Below are 16,172 nucleotides of genomic sequence, written 5' to 3' on the forward strand. Positions count from 1 at the left end.
GACCCTCTTGAGATTCCCCACGTCCCTCTTGAAGTGTGGCGCTCAAAACTGGACACAGTACTCTAACTGCGGCCTGACCAGTACCGCGTAGAGGGGGAGCATCACCTCCTTTGATCTATTAGTCATGCTCCTGCTAATGCACGACAAGGTGCGATTGGCCTTGTTGATGGCCTCGTTACACTGCCAGCTCATGTTCATCTTGGAGTCAGTTATGACCCCGAGATCCCTCTCTGCCTCTGAGCTGCTGAGAAGGACACTCCCCAACCTATAGGTGTGCTAGGGGATTCCTCCTTCCCAGGTGGAGTACCTTACATTTATCTTTATTAAATTGCATCCTATTTCTCTCTGCCCATTGATTCAACCCGTCCAGGTCAGCCTGAATCTGCTCCCTGCCCTCCGGTGTACTAACTTTTCCCCATAACTTGGTATCATCAGCGAACTTGGAGAGGATGCTCTCCATGCCCTTGTTCAAATTGCTGATGAAGATATTAAATAATATTGGTCCAAGGACCGAACCCTGCGGGACCTGACTACCCACCTCCCTCCAGGCCGAGAAGGAACCATCCACCACCACTCTCTAGGTGCGGTCCCTAAGCCAGTTGGCCACCCACCTGACTGTGTAGGCGTCCACTTCCCAATGAGGATAGGGTGCGAAAATGTGTCGAAGGCCTTCTAAACTCCAGGAAGATGACATCAGCCTCGGCTCTCGCATCTAGGCAGTGTGTGACCTGGTCATAGAAAGCTACAAGGTTTGTCAGGCAGGATCTACCTGTGACTGGTTTCCCCTCAGCATCGTTTCCCCTGTTGGGCCTGCACAAATGTGTTCTTTGATTATTTTCTCTAGCATTTTCCCAGGAATAGAGGTAAGACTGACTGGTCTAAAGTTACCCAGCTCATCCCTTCTCCCTTTCTTGAAAATGGGCACCACATAGGTCCCTGGGGACTGGAGAAGGGCCAGACTGGAGCACCACGAGTGCTCGAACAGCTGTGCCAGCGGCTCAGCTATGACACTGGCCAATTCTTTCAGCAGCCGTGAATGGAGGTCATCTGGGCCTGCTGACTTGTACCCATCCAGCTCCTCCAGGAGCTCCTTAACTATTTCAGAACTAACCGTAGGTGGACTGGTGCCATGTGGACATCCGTCAGTGATCGAGGTGGGGGAATTGGCTTGGTCGGTACATAGAAATACTGAAGCGAAGAACTCATTGAAGAGCTCTGCTTTTTTCCCCACGTCAACCACCAACTGTCCTGATTTGTCCTGCAGGGGCTCTATGTTGCTCTGAGCTTTCCTTTTGCCCATTATATACCTGAAGAAGGACTTTTTATTGTCCTTGATTGTTGAAGCCAGCCTGAGCTCAAGCCCTGCCTTGGCCTGTCTAACTGATTCCCTGCAATAGCGCGCCAGGGAGATATATTCCTCCTTGGTGGCTGCTCCCTGCTTCCATTGCCTGTACATCTCTTTCTTTGCCCCCAGACTCTCCTGGAGTTCCCTGTTCAGCCAAGGGGGCTTATTTGCCCCCTTCCCTCCCTTCCTACATAATGGGATAGACTCCTTTTGAGCCCCAAGGATGTCTTCCTCTTGGCAAGTGCACAAGAACAGTTGTGAAACTGTAATTCCCTGTTGTAGCAGAGCCCTTGTCTCTCTTGAGCTGCCAGTGTATTAGCACCTCAGGACTCAAAAAAATCCCTGGAAGTTAACCTTCTGCGTGGCCATGGCCTCCGCAGAATGCCCAAGCTCTGAAGCACCATGCAGGAGCCCAAGCCATTCCTACGGGATTGTCAAGATAGAGGCCTATAACCAGGCCTACTTTCCTGCTTCATAACAACACGTTGGGGATGGGCATGTCATAAAAAGCCAACTGGGTGGACCAGCTGCTCTTGCTAACCAGCAGTATGGGTGTGTGGGCAGGTCCACCTTTGAACTACCAAGCCACTTGTCTCTGGTAATTTCCAAGGATCCTTCTCTCAGGCAAAAAGTGGTCTGGTGCATTTTTACTGTAGATGCAAGAACGTTCCAGTGATGCATTGGTAACTCTGAATGCTAGGCAGCTAATATAGTATCCCCCTGCCATCTGCTAGGTCATATGGAGGGTGTGTGGCTAAAAAAATGCAGGAGAACAGCATACAGGTAGGGTAGTGAATTTTAGGACAATCGTGGAGGCAGAGATACTTCAAGAACCATCATCTTCAGGGCCATCATCACTCAACAACTTGCTTTTGCCTTCAGGCAGACTTTGGGGGTAACCCAGAACCAGCTCGGATTACTCCACGTAAGTTGGTGTCTGTATTAGGCCATATGGCCAAAAGTTGGATTGTTACAAGATGAGCTGAACTGTCTTCTCCCTACTGTATCACCACCCCTTGTTTCAAATGGCAGAAGAAACCAGGTGGGCAGGGTCACAGAGTTCATCAGATACACTAAGCATCCTGTCCTTTTTCCTAAAGAACTCCTTAAAACTATGAGTGCATGCAAAGTGACATTTCTGGAGAAACTTGCCTTCATAGGCTGCTTCCAACTTAGTCTAACACTAATTACCCAGGGGCTGCTGAGAGAAGAGGACCACTCAACCTGTCTGCTCCAACTGCTTCCTTCTAGCTGAGAGGATTGTTGGTGGCGTATGTTTTCTCCACCAGAAACACACAACCTGGCATGCCTCCAGATGCTGCTGTTGCTGCAGGACCCACTCACATATGTAATTAGTAGTTTGTTGTTGGTTGCCACAAGCTCACACCGTGACCATCAATCCAATGTTTGTGTAACCCTAGCCACGGTGCTACCTGTGGCCACGTTCGGATTCAGGGTCCTGGGTTGTCAAATAGCCTCAGTCAACCTCCCAGCCCTTAAGGCTGTGGCCACCTCTCTGCGGAGTGCTTTCTTGTGGTTTCCCCACATGCTGGAGTACATAAAGTCTAACTATTTACACAGTTTATTATTTACAAAACAGCATATGAATGAGATTAACAGCAGAACAGGATATCAATCAATAATTGAATTGTCAAAGGAAGGTATCAATCAATTAAAATGTTCTATACAAATTAAATCAAAGACACTCTCAGTACAACTCCCCAGCTAAAACCTTGAGACTCCAGTGAGCAGAAGCACACAGGGTTAAGAAGACATCAGCTCTCCTTGACACTGGCAGCACAATACCCAGGCTGGTGCTGCTGCTCCAGAAAGTCCTGCTCTCTGCTAGAGCCTCATGGGGAAGAGAAGTTCTTCTCTGCTCCAGCTGTCTGTGGTATCTGCAAAGAAACACACACTTCCCCCCCCTCCCCAAAAGCACATTCCTCTAATTCCCAGACATGGCCCCTTGTGCTGATAACTGAAGTAAACCCTGGGTTTATCACCCATCCAGCCCCAGGCTGGTTCTCAGTTAACTCTCCCCAGAGCCTTCCCAGTTCAACACCCTGCCCCCCTAGGCAAGTCTACTTTACCACCCTTTTTTCCTTCACACAGGTCCCTCTGCCTCAGAGGGAAAAAGGATACCAGGTTGTCTTCTCCCTGTCACTAGGGGCAGGTTCACTTCACAGGCAGGCTGCAGGGTGGTTCCTCCCCAAGCTCTGCCTTTGCAGGGATCCTGAGCCCTGCTGCAAATCCAGCAGCAGCCATTACAGTTGGAAATTGTCCTTTCTTGGCAGAATCCCATTGGGATTCTAGGCACCCATCCTCCTAGGAAGCTGAGTTGGCTCGTCCAAGGCAACAGTGGAGCCACTCCTTATAAGCTTGCTCCCACACTGAAGAGCCTGCCATTTAAAAGGTTCAATATGGCTTAAATCGTTCTCTTTTTCCTGAAGAATCCAAGAAGCAGGTGCCCTTTGCATCCTAATTGACTTGGCTCATAGGCTCGGGTGTGATTGGTTTGCAAGAGAAGGGCAATAGGATTTCTTCTGCCAGGGAGGTCCTTCAGAGGACTTGGAAAACCAGGCCATGTGAGTGTCACCCATTGGCTTTCATTATTTACGGCCAGGTGCTGCTACTGTGCTGAAAACCTCCTCTAGTGGTAGATGCTTGGCACAGTCTGGATTGGGCCTTTCGTCTTTTTCTCTTCCCGCTGTGTTGCCTTCCAGATCCAAGCAGCCTTAATTTAACCCAGCCTTCTCGATAAGCATCTCTACACTCCAGCTCCCCCTTCACCCCCACCTCTGCGGCCCCCAAAACCCAGCAGCAAACCCACTAATCTGAACAGGCTGAGGCAAAAGCATGACAGGCATCAGAACTATTTTGTGTGTATGGTTTTTATCTGTATTGTATTTATTTTCCCTGTGCATCTGTCTTCACTGTCACTCTTTCACTCTGCCAAGGCTGTGTTTTGGGGGCATCCAGGATCTGCCCTTTCAGAGGCTTTTCAGGGGACTGTAATTTTATTGTGCATGGCAGTTGGGAAAACACCATAAAGAATTTCCTTTACGATCTTGCCTAACTCTCCAGTAACTTTTGTCTCCCCATCCTCCTGCTGCCCAAAGCGTGCTACACCAATTAAAACCAAACAGGATGAGTGGAGTGGGGCTTAGTCAGCTCAGCACACTTGTCAAGCGCCAGTCCCAGGGTACTCTAAGTATAGAAGCTCATCTCATTTCTATTTCTCCTGCATTTTTTTCCTCCCGCTCTGCTGAAGTTTGGAGTTGTTTTAGAAACCACTGTAACTCCGACATGACGTCACCGTGATCTTGTAGTATCTCTGTCTCCATTCTAGTTAGGCTTTTCCTGCTTTCTGTCTCTCTCTGTCTTGCCTGACTTGTCTAAGTCCTTTTTTCTTCTCCACAAATCTCTTGGGATTTCTTTTCAACTTCTTTTCCCCCTAGTATCTCTTACCCTACATCTTTTTCTTTCCCTTTCCTTCATTTTTCTTTCTTAAGTTTCCTACCTCCCCCTCCTCAAACCAAAAAATAAAAAGCAACCTCCTCCGCCCAAATAAAGGAGTTTGCAAATCCAGGTTTATCATTGGCATCTGGGCCCAATTTTCTGCCTATTGCTGTCAAGAAGATTAGCAAGAATCCCCTATGCTAGATGCTGGATTGCTTTCTAAAGGAAGTGAACAGGGTGGGAAGAAAGGGGTGTAGCTGGTATGTCAATTTGTGACTAACCACCCACAAAAATACTCTGTTTCAGGAGATTATTGAGGCTGCAAATCAAGCAGTCAAAAGTTCGGGCATGCCAGAATTTGGGCTGCAGACATAACCTCTATTCCAGCTCTCTTTTGTACTTGTGCATTATGATGTAGCCTTTAATTAGATGAGCACATGCTATTTTTTTCCACAGGACCCCCCTGCCACAATCAGCATGCAGGATGGACAGCACTCCTCCCTGAGAGAGCAGCCAGTCAATCTTTTGTCTTCTTGTTCAATATGGGGCCCCAGACCTTCCTTTCTGCACACCATTCAAACCTTCCTCCCAAGGCAGAGCTATTCATTTCCTCTCAGGTTCATCTCTGGTGCTCTCACCACGAACGACTAGTTTATTTTCATAACTCCCCTTGAGGCCTGAGAGGGGCATTAGCATTGTTTTGCAGGCTGGGAACTAAGGCAAAGAGAGCATGAGGCCAAAAGTACCCACTAATTTTGGACACCCAGACCTGATTTGATGGTACAGTGTTGAGCACAGTAGGGCTGTGATGTTAGCTGGGACTTTGGGTAGCTTCTTCAGAGATACTGGTATGAGCGCCATTGTTATTCCTGATGGCATGTTGTTTTAGGAGGCTGCGTAAACAGCCAGAAATGATTTTTCCTGTCTCAGGGCACCACCTTGTTTTGTCGCAAGGAGGGACCTGCATCTGTTGTCTGGTGCTTCGAGTCAGCTTAAATTGAGGTGCCCTGCTCTTCTCCCTTCTCCTGCCTATTTCAGATTATTATCTTGGAGTGAATTTAGTGTCAGCGATGGATACAGAGGTGAGAACCCTACTGTCCCCTGGACCAGTCATATGCATGGGCAACCCTCCTGACTCTTGCCTGGCAATGGAAGGAGCCCTATAGGTGTGAGCCGGGAACTCGTTGTCTGTGGGCCTGGCTGCCTTGAGGTCCTTTCAGGTTTGCCATGAGGCGCTCTGCTAAGTTAGGTGTGCAGACACAATTCATAAGAGCAAACCCAAAGCATAGGTTCAGACCCTACAAGGAGAGGCTAAAGGGCCTGAACCTATTCAGTCTCCACAGGTGAAGGCTGAGAGGGTATCTGGTGGCTGTTTACAAACTCACCAGGGGGGACCAGCGGGAATTGGGGGAGGCTCTGTTCCCCTGGGCACCACCCAGGATTACTAGGAATAACGGCCACAAATTGTTAGAGAGAAGGTTCAGACTGGACAGCAGGAGACATTACTTTACAGTTAGGGCTGCCAGGCTCTGGAATGGGCTCCCAAGTGAGGTGGTGCTCTCTCCTACCTTGGGAGTCTTGAAGAGGAGGCTGGACAGATATTTGGCTGGGGTGATATGATTTGGCTGGGGTGATATGACTGTGGCACCCATTCCTGCCCAGGGCAGCGGGTCGGACCTGATGATCTGTTTAGGTCCCTTCCGACCCTAAGAACTATGAAACGCAGAGATTTCGCATTGGAATCTGCAATGCCAAAACCTTTCTTCCCTGCTGGGCTCTCTCTGAGTTCTTTGCCACAGAAGAATTGCTCTACATTTTTCTGTAGTCAGAAAACAGGAGAATGCCAAGAGCTGGCATTTTCTGTGGGGTGCCTTGAGTCTAAACAGTTTAAGAACAACTGGTCTAATCCTTTGGCCTCCTGCTTGGGTTGCTGGTGAGGTCAGTTGTGAGGTAGGTCTGGGGCACCTACAGGTGGGACTGAGACTACCAGCTTGTTTGACAGAGGCCAGCAGGCAACTTTCAGATGGGAATAGTTACAATACTTTGCATTTCTAGAGCATCTCCCGTGTGAGGATCTCATAGTGCATGATAGATGCTAATGAATTCAGCCTGACAGCACCCCTGTGAGACAGGTCAGTATCATTCTGGTGCCTTTCATTTACCACCATGCTGGCCTGGAATGGAGGCAATAAGTTTACCATCCCATTACACATCCCGTGAACCATCCAGTCTCCTGAGGTGCCTGGATTCTTTCTTCCTTTCTTGTCTTGTCTGTGTGGTTTCAGCTGCAAATTAAAATAGCAGTGCAGCAGAGAGCAAATGACCCAGACCTGGCAGCTGGGGTGGCAGGAAGGAAGATAGTGAAGCTACCCTTTTGCCACTGCTGCCTCTTAACTGGTTGATGGGTGGAGTATGACATGTTACCTGTCTTGGTGCTCATACAACATTTGCAATTGAAGTTCACTTTGCCAACAGATGAAAAAAAGCTGTGGATGTTTCCAGGTCAGAAAACAAAGTAACTAGTCCTGCCATCCATCACTTTGTAAGGACATGCATATCTCAGGTGCCACTGAACATGGCTGATCCATGAGAGAGCCTGCCAGCCAGTGACTGATGCTTGTAGCACTTCCTTGGCAGCAGAGATAAACCTCTGGCTCCAGCTCTGTATTCCTACATACTTGGAGTCACTCAGTTTACAGCTGCTGTGGCCATCAGTGCATGGCAGCAGCCCAGAGGGTAATGGAGCACGTGGCCACCTCATCCCGTGAGCTACTGGAGCAGTGCCAATAGCCAAAATCTGTCTGCTTCTGAATAGGCTTGGTAGCATGCCCAGGAGGGGGCAGCAATGCACACAAGCCTGTAGGTTACTGGGCTATCTTTGCTTAAAACCAGAATATGGCTACCTTGTCTGAGTTCATTAGAAGGGGACAAGGGAGCAGGTTGTCCCTTGCCCAGTCTTAGTGCAGCCACAGAGGAGAGGAATCCCTCTAGATGGCTGCAGTGCTGGAAGCCAAATGTGTAAGTCAGCCAGTGCTCCAGGCACTAGGAGTCATGTGTCTGCATGAAGAGGGGTACACTCTTGGCCCGTCCCTCACACACCAGCACAGTTTTTTCTTGTAGAACCGCTGTAGTGACTAGGTGAGAGACCACTGCCCTAGATCCACCCTGCCTATCCTGGTCTCCACCCGGCTACTGCCCAGAGCCAAGCCAGCTGGAATGGTGTGTATCTTCCTGCTGGCTCATCCTCTTCCTGCTGTAATGGAGCCTTTGTGGGTTTGGAGCTTTGGCCCTGTTCTCAACCTCAAATCTCTTTGAACTTGGAACAAGTCCCTGGGTCAGGATGCCAAAACCCTTCCAGGTAACATGGTTTAATTGAGAAAGAACATGTTGAAAGTCATTTGAGTGAAGGCAATGTAATGTCCCAGTCTTGAGAAGGGATTTCATTTATTGTTTTAGAAAAACTTTTCCTTGTTTGTACGTGCCAGAACTTACCAACAGCACTGTCTTGCCTGTGGTAGCATTTTAAAGACCTGATCTTGCAAAATCATTTTAATAGCAAGGACAGGTCTGGGCAGTCATGTTTGTGACAGTTGTAACAATGTATGTCCTGGGAACCATTGTTGCTGGCTAACTGCGTGCATGTGACAGTGAGAAATAGAGAGAGAAAGAGCTGCTCCAAGCTCCCCAGGCCTCAGCATCTCAGTGAGTTGCTCCTCTGCCTAAAGCAATAGAGAGATCCTGTGTGCGTTTTCTCAGGTCTGAGAGATTCCACCAGGGAAGTGCTCAGTACTGTACGTGAGCCAGAGCGTGACACAGTCTTTGGGAACAGCCAGGAGAAATGAGAGATGTGATGGAGATTACTAAAAAAAACAGTGGTCCTAATCACACTGACTCCAAAAACAGGAATGTGATGAGGCCAATCAACTGGTGTTACACCAAGGTCCCTGTGCTGTTACATGTCCACACATGCTGAATAGACCATGAACAAAGGGTGATACATGCCCTAACTAGAAAGCCAATGAAAAGGCTGCTTAGCACTTGCATCACGCTAAGATATGATCCAGAAGATCTGCTGGAATCGATGGCAGTCTTTCCAGTGATTTCACTGGGCTTTACAATAGGTCTGCCGTGGAGGCTGTCATTTTCAGAAGAGCCAGAGGTACAGTCCTGTTGCCTTGCATCTTTTGTGGATCAAATATGTTTGTAAAGAGCTGCTGCTTTACATAGCTGGTTGGATTGGTAACCGAATCAGCCTAGCTCAGGGGTGGGCAACTATTTTGGCTGGAGCGCCGCTAAAAAGTTTTGGTGAGCTGTGGAGGACCTCATGGGTATCCCCACCCCTTCACAGGTGCCCTGCCCCCTGGTCACCATCTTGGAACTGGAAATTTTGCCTCCTAACCCCTGACCTTTGCCCTCAGAAGTCCCTACCCTTGCCCCCAGAAGTACTCCTTTTGACAAGGGGTTTCGCCATCTTGGAACCATAAAAAAATGAGTTATATTCTAAACATCAAACAATTACTGCAACATACATTAATTTGATTTAAACAAATATTCTTGTCTTTATTTATATGTGTGTGCGTAGTGTACATAGAGTTGATTCCATAATGGTTTAAAATGTAGTCTTACTTTTGTATATTGTGGGGATGTGTAGAGAGGTGTGGGGGGTAAAGGGTTTGTGGGGAACTGTGGGTGTGTGTGTGGGTATGTGTGTATGTGGGGTGTGTGGGAGGGGCTGTGTATGGATGTGTGTGGGGTTTGTGGGGGATAGATAAGTGGGGGTGTGGGTGAGTGGGTATGGGGTTTGTGGGGGAGTTGTGTGGGTGTATGTGAAGTATGAGTGGGTATGGGGCTTGTGGGGGGCTGTGACTGTGTGGGGGGAGGGCTGGGGGGTTGTGATGGGTGTGGGGTATGCATGGGGGAGTGTGGGTGTATAGCAGTGCGAGGAGGGGGTGAGTACATATGTATGGTGGGATGTGAGTGTGGGATCCCCCCTCCTACAAACACGCCCCCCTCCCTCATTGTGCACAGCCCCTGCCACCACCAGCAGCGGGTAGCAAGGCCTTGGGGCGCTCACAGCTCTCAGCAGGCGGAGACCCAAGCTGGTGCATGGTCCTGGCGAGCCCCAGGACTGCACGTGGCCAGGCCGCTGGCAGAGAGAGGGGTGGAGCTGGCCCGGCTCCATACAGCCCCTGCCAGCCTGGGTGCTGCACTCCTACTGCCCTACTCTGGGCCCCCGCTGGCTGTGGCCCTGGGGCACTGGTGCAGGCCCCACACTCCCACCTGCCTGCTTGCTCACTGCCACTTCCTCCCTGGCTTGCCGCTGCCCTTCCCCTGCTGTTTCCTTACCTTCCTGCCTACTGCCATTGCTCCTACCCCCACACCTGCCTTCTGCTCCAGCAACACATGGTTCCCAGCTGCATGGCTGGGACCTCAGGATGCAACAGGTGCCAGCCTGACCTGGCCGGCACCTCATGGTTCCCGGCTGCATGGCCAGGACTGCACAGTGCAGCAGGAGCCAGCCAGGAATCGCAGGGGCTGGGCTGGGCTGGCTCCTACTGCATCCTGCGGTCCCAGCCGTGCAGCCGGGAACCATGTGTTGCCGTCCAAGCCAGGCTGACTCCCGCTGCACCAATGACCTCCCACGCTGCTGGGCGAGCTTTGCTGCTGCTGACACTGGGTCTCGTCAGCTTTTAGAGATGCAGCCACTGGCAGGTAATAATTTTCTAAATTTTAGAGGAGCCCCACGGGCTGGATGGAATGGCCTGGCAGGCTGGATGTGGGCCTAGCTGAATCACATATGCCATGGGCAACTGTTTTCTTTCTGGACATGTCTATAGCAAGCAAGGGGAGGATAATTGTTGTCTTTGGGATTCTGCAGGAGTGCAAAATGCCATTGCTATGGAAATCAGCTGGAGAAGGAGTGTAACGAACCATCTCTTAAATGGGGCCTGCTGGACCAGCTTTAAGCACAGGGTGTGGTGCCTGCTGGGTAGCCAGAACAACCAGTGAATAAGCAACTGCTCCTCTGTTGTTTGGAAGGAGCGGAGCGGAGCAGAGCGGAGCTTCTTGGCAGATAATAACTGGGATGATGTGCAGGGCCTGAGGGCCAGGATGAAGTTTTGAGCAGGTGGGAGAAACAAAGGGAGCAGCCTGGAGATCAGCTCAGCTGGAGAGGAGGATGTGGAGCAGGGTGTAGGCAAGAAGCAGGAAGTCATGTTGATGTGGGGAGGAGTTATGTAGAGCCCTGAAAGCTGAGGCTGCTTTCCCTGCTTGTGCAGTTTGCCTCCACCATGTGCCACCCTCAACCCTAGAGACAGCTACAGTTCAACACTGTACTTCCCTTATGTGTCGCGTGTCAAGCAAGGTGCTACATGAACGTAAGAGTCTCTTCTTGCACTTGCCTGCTGCTTGGGAATTTGGGCTGATCTCCAGAGGAGTCGTAGGGAATGGGGCTACTATGACACGGCCACTCAACTAAGGGAAGTGCTTCTCTGTTGACTTTTTTCCCCCACGGGCACTGGACTTGTTTTCTTTCCTTAGGACCAATTGTTGTGGGTGTAAAGAACTCGAATGCTTATGGGACACTTCTTAAAGCATCAGTAACCTGAGAGAACTGAGAGAAATTCTTTTGCTTATGTTCTTTATAAATCAGGCCTCCCTGAAAGGGTGCGGACTGACTGTATTTTAGAAGAGAATAGATAGAATGGCTTATTGGAGAGATCACTGGACTAGGGAATTGGGCCAGCTCTGCCACTGATCTCTTTAGTGACCTTGAACAAGTCACTCAACCTCCCTGTACCTTCGGCTCCCCATCTGTACCATGGGGATTAGGATACTGGCCTCCTTGTGGAGTGTTTTGAGATCTGTTGATGACAAGTGCTCTATCAGGCTGCGGGTTACCTCTTACCCTGCATTTTGTATTGGAATTTACAAATCTGATTTTTTAACATGAATTTGTGAATGCGTACTTTAAAAAAAAGCTTGACTGAAGCTAACATTTCAGACTAGGGAGAAACAATATCAGCTTTTCTGTGCACTTGTGGAACTGTCTCAGTTCTGTGCCATGGTTTTCCTAAGGTAAAAGCAGGTACAGAAAAATCGGTTCCATCTTCATAATGCCAGACACCACAGTGATGGGTGAACATGCAAGCCAGAAAAACAGGGGGATTAAGTGTCAGGCACCATGAAATCCTCTTTACAAACCAAGCCTCATGGGGAAAATCAGAGCCTCAGATCACCTGTGCCTGTTGTGGTGGGGTCACAGGATTTCAGTAAATTCAGATCATCTGACCTCTCCCTAAAAAAAGTCAGTGACTCTTGTGGTTGTGCTATCACTTCATTGTTGTTTGGTATTTTTCTTAAAGCTCCAGGTCCCAGAGTCATGGGATTACGTCAGAATCTCAATTTTTGATGCAAATAAGCAAATGTTTGGTTCTCCTGATGACAGAGGGAAGCTTAGAAATATAAACTTCAAAAGCACTAATAAAAACCCAGAAGGCAAATAAAGAAAGAGACTACAAAATATGTTATTTTTAATAACATCTCATTGGGACTTTTAAGTTACTCTCCTATTCTCTTAGAGCCTCACTCAGGTTTGGGAACACATTGGCAACACTGCCTCTGGGACCATTTCTGCAGGGCATAGAAGATGCACAGGGTCCCCTGTGCACCACTCCAGGTTTCTCCCATGCCATCCCTGTACACAGCTAATGTGCTGTAGAGACCCCTGCACTTGTCATCTAACCCACATGTAAATGTCACTTAGCATATTCAGTGCCAGTCAAAGCCTGGCATTCATATACTGTTAGGGTCACAGGTGCTTGATCAAGATGTCAGATTCAAAGAAGTCCAGAGGAGCCTGCCAGGCCCTGAAGAATGCATCCATGTTTATTCTTTCCTTCAGTACAGTTTCTTTGGTTCGAATGCATGACATTGCCTTTAATTCAGGAGGAGTTGGGAGGTAGAAATCCCCTTATGCAAACCCTTTAATCCTTTACACTGTCAGCAGTAATGCCAGTAAAATGAAGCTTTGCATGTTCCATGTTTGTTTGATCTGTTGCAACAACACCACCATCGAGCTTACATAGCACTTCAGCTCCTCCAAACACTGGACAAATGTGAGCTGCTTAATGTTGGGAGCAGTAAATAGTGGTTGGGCAAAATACATTTTATTTGTTGTTCTTTGTGATACATGAAAGAATTCCAGTCAAATCCATCCTGAAATAATGAACTGTTGGGAATACCTGGCAAAGGGTAAGAAATGTACCTTGCAGGAGGTTTACGCTTGGAATAACATTATGGCTTTTGGAGGTTTGAAAAGTTTAGCTTCAGCTGAGTAATGAGACTCACATGTTAAAAGAAATGTATAGTATATTTGAGAGTGGCTTGTACTGAGACATTGACACTATTGACCTAGTTTATCTGGATAAATCAGTTTTGATTGTTTGGACAGGTCTGTATCCCTGCTTGGTTTGTCGGCCGGTAAGCAAACCCTTCTATCATACTGAGTGCCTGCTAATGTTTCCCATTTATACAGTAGCACCTACAATGTGCTAGGTATTGTTTTTAGACAGAGTGCTAAAAACACCCCAACCATGACTTGTTAGAAGTTGGGGTGCCAGGGACGGAGTACAGGGGAGCCGCGAGGGGCCCGATCTTTGTTGTGGCAGCACAGCCCTGGCCTCTTCCCTGCCACTCACCCCGAGGCACACGTGTACCCGCTGCCAGCAACAAGCCAGGCTGGAGTTCCGCAGACCTTGCTGGTGCAGCAACTTGCAGCCTCCCTGCTGCCTGCCGCAAGAACAGCCCAGGCTCCATGGCAGGCAGCAGGGGCCTGCCCAGAGCCTGGGCCAGCTGTGGCTGGCAATTGGGAGTCTGCAAGCCACTGCAGCAAGGTCTGTGGAGCCCTGGCCACTGGTTGCTGGCAGCAGGTTCACGCACGTCTTGGGGTGGGTGGCAGGGGAGCTGCGAGGGGCCTGATCCTTGTTCTGGCAATGGAGCCCTGGCTCCTGCCCTGCTGTTTGCCTCAAGGCACGTGTGTCGAGCAAAATGCCAGGGGTTGCTAGGAGGGGTTTAGGTTGTAGCCGTGTTGGTCTAAGGACATAGGCAGACAAGGTTCCTTGGGTGAATTTGATATCTTTTATTAGACCAACCCAAATACTTGGAGAATATTTATTAAGCAAGCTTTCGGGTTCAAAAACCCTTCGTCAGGCTAAGGAAGTTTCAGCAGTTGGTATGTGCTCTTCCTGGATGGAATGGGGTTGCTAGGGGCTTTGCAGGCATATTAGGCCCATTCCTGTCCCTGGGAGTTCACATGTTAGGGTTGGGTAGATGGAGGTGAAAGGAAGTAAACAGCAAAAGGAATTTTCTGCGCAAGTCAACAAGATTCATGGTAGGCAACTCGGCATAAATGGGTCTGTAAGAGAGACTTTCATGTGGATGGAGCAGGGGTCTGGCAGAGCAGCTCAGGTGGCAATTTGCCTAGGAGGGAGGGAGACACAGGGTTGAGGGTTGGAGAGTAACAAAGAGGCTGCAGAGGTGGGAGCAGAGGCATTCTGTGCGTTGTCTGTGCATCTCCAACGTACTCATTATTTCTGTATTGAAAGGAACAGTAGAAGATTCTTGCTGAGTCTTTCTGTTACTTATTCAGCTTATTTTAGCACCTGGCTCATCATAACATTTCTAAAAGATCGTGACATTCACTGGGGCTCCTGTGCAGGCAGCGCCACAATCGGACTTAGAAGCCGTATGGCACCTCCACCATATGGCATGTGATCTGCTCCTCAAGCTCTGGTGTCTGATCATGCAGCAGCCTGCTAACCTAGTGCATTGGAGCAAGGGTTCCTTTGTGTGGAGCAGAAATGGCTTAACAACATCCAGGTTTTATATAATGTGCCATATCTAGAGATATCTGGAAAACTGGTTATTAACCATCTCCAACCTCATTGGCAGCAAGTTGTTGGGGAGAATCAATAATCATCTGCCTGTATATACAGGACAGGCACTACTCTGTATGAATATGCACGGCCTATATTTTCATCTTTTACCTCCCCTGTTTATTAAACAGAAGGCAGGGGTCAGCGTTCTCCTGCAAGTTCATCTCTGAGTTTAAAATGCACTGTCAGCTGAAATCCACCCCAAATGATATATTTTGGTGCACACAACTTAAAACCCATCGAAATATTTATATTTCCTAGCACAGTGCTTATGTGGGAGAACCTGAATAAAACGGACTTAGAACAGGGGCTATAAACAGAAACAAAAGTATTAAAAAGCTATTTTCCTAGTCCCTGTTGAGGAGTACAAAACTAAACAAACAGTTAAAACGATGAGGATCATATTGGTTTTTATAGCAGGTCTTTTGGCTTTCATCATTTTGGGTGCTGGTGTGTGGATGGCTTTCTTTTAAATCTGATCATGAAATATGATAATGTCACACTTTAAGAAGAGATTCTATTGTATTCTTCATCGTGCTCTTTGCCATTTGGATTGCTAGTACTGTGAGTACATTCTTGTCTCATTTTGTATCCCCATACATTAAATTGATAGTTTGGGGGATTACTGCTTGTTCCAAGATTACATGGGTGGAACCTCCTTTATATGGCTGTATCGGTATGTAGTGAATTTGAACTGGCGCAGGAGAAGACTTGAACATTTGGAACAGATAGCTGTCTCCTATCTTTATATGGGAACATCAGAGTTTCTAGCTTTATTCTGGGGTTCTTGCCATTCCAAATATAAATTATTCTTTTATATAACTGTTTTCATATGATACAGTCTGAAGAGTGGCTAATGGTTTGGGGAGGAATATAATCTTTTTTTTTCTTCTCAAAGCTGTCTTCCCAATTAATGAGATTGGGACTGTGTTCCAAAAATCTATTTTTCCCTCCAGGCTTTTTTATAATGTACTCAAATTATTCTCTAGTATGGTTTGTACTTCCTTTATGCAGTTTGATGCCTAAATATTTAATGGTGGTTGGAGCCCATATAAATACCTAGTCTAATAAGTCGCTCTCGGTAACCTTGGTCAGTGACTAAATGTCTGAATTCATCCAGTTTACTTTCAGTCCAGACAGGTGTCCTTGATGACTTTGCAGAAAGTGAGATCTGTGTGGGTGCTGGCATTGGCTGAAATGACAGCATGGAATATCTTTGGTGTTTGTACAAGTCAGGAATGGGAGCAGTTTAGCAGGGACTTTCAAATTCTGCATAATCTCCACAACCCCATCCGATCCTGAGGCAGATACCTTGGCTTTGTTGCTCTGCTCTTTATCCTTACTAAGAGATTTTTTCTCTTGTGTTTCCTTCACTCATTTTGAGATTGGAATCATGTCAAACTGCTGCTCTTTAACACTCAGAAGTGCTAGAA

The 16,172-nt window shown here is 48.1% G+C and overlaps 1 protein-coding gene across 9 annotated transcripts in view; it reads left to right on the forward strand.

Annotated features, from left to right (window-relative positions):
* The window catches only part of LOC102558012 (ankyrin repeat and fibronectin type-III domain-containing protein 1), a 607,309-nt gene that overhangs the window by 419,949 nt on the left and 171,188 nt on the right, over positions 1-16,172 (forward strand). The window lies entirely within an intron of this gene.

Source organism: Alligator mississippiensis, chromosome 13, assembly GCF_030867095.1.
Source record: "Alligator mississippiensis isolate rAllMis1 chromosome 13, rAllMis1, whole genome shotgun sequence".
NCBI classification, from domain to species: domain Eukaryota; kingdom Metazoa; phylum Chordata; order Crocodylia; family Alligatoridae; genus Alligator; species Alligator mississippiensis.